Below are 1,058 nucleotides of genomic sequence, written 5' to 3' on the forward strand. Positions count from 1 at the left end.
TGCAGATAAGAACCTATGCCTCACGAGACCCTAATTTTTGACCTTGTAAGACCGTAAACAGAAAGCCCAGCCAGGACCACTGGATTTCTAACTTATGAACTGTAGAATGTTTTCTAAACTGCTAAATGTGTGGTCATACATTATAGCAGTGATAGAAAACTATGCGCATAGGAAAAATTTACTTATAAAATATGAAATTATAATATATTTAAACAATAAAATCAAGTAAAAATGCCCATTAATTAACCACCCTCCAGAAGCAATAAATTTTTTTCTTTGGCTATACATCACGGCATGCGGGATTTTAGTCCCCTGACCAGGGATCAAACCCGGGCCCAAGGCAGTGAAAGCCCAAGTCTTAACCACTGGACAGCCAGAGAATTCTCCAGAAGCAGTAATAAAATTTTATCTCCAGATGGAACATCATCAGTTCCAAGTATATCCTCATTGCTACGCAATTTCCATGTGTAACAAACTATATTTGAATTTGTATAATATATATCCACACATACACAAACACTAAAATATTATGTACATGATTCAATATTGATATATATAATGTAAATCAAACTCTGTAATAAAATTGCTTTCCTTAACCAATGAATATATGAATATAATATTTTCACACCAGTAGAAATGTATCTCCTGCATTCCCAAACACACGACATCATATTCCATGGTAATTATGAATAGAAAGACTTTGCTGAAACCCTCCTTAGTTATGCATTTACATAGATACATCTGTTTTTGTCCTGCTATCACAGAATGTGGATCTCCGATTTCTACACATGTGGCTTGTCTGGGTGGTTCTGGGACATGAAATTGTTGCACCAACATGACTGTGCATTTCTACGTCAGGTGGAAAATTGCTAAATTACCTTGCAAATGGATGAAAAGTATAATATCCCACCTACTGCGTTTCCAGTGTTAAAGTAATTAAACAAGGAAGCCATTAGGCTGAGGTGACTCTCATACTTTGGTAGCCTATTTAAGCAAACAAAACTTAATTCAGAGTCAAGGCTCGTTAATCTGAAAAAACAAATTAAGAACAACCAGTC

The sequence above is a fragment of the Phocoena sinus genome, chromosome 11, assembly GCF_008692025.1.
Source record: "Phocoena sinus isolate mPhoSin1 chromosome 11, mPhoSin1.pri, whole genome shotgun sequence".
Taxonomy (NCBI): Eukaryota; Metazoa; Chordata; class Mammalia; order Artiodactyla; family Phocoenidae; genus Phocoena; species Phocoena sinus.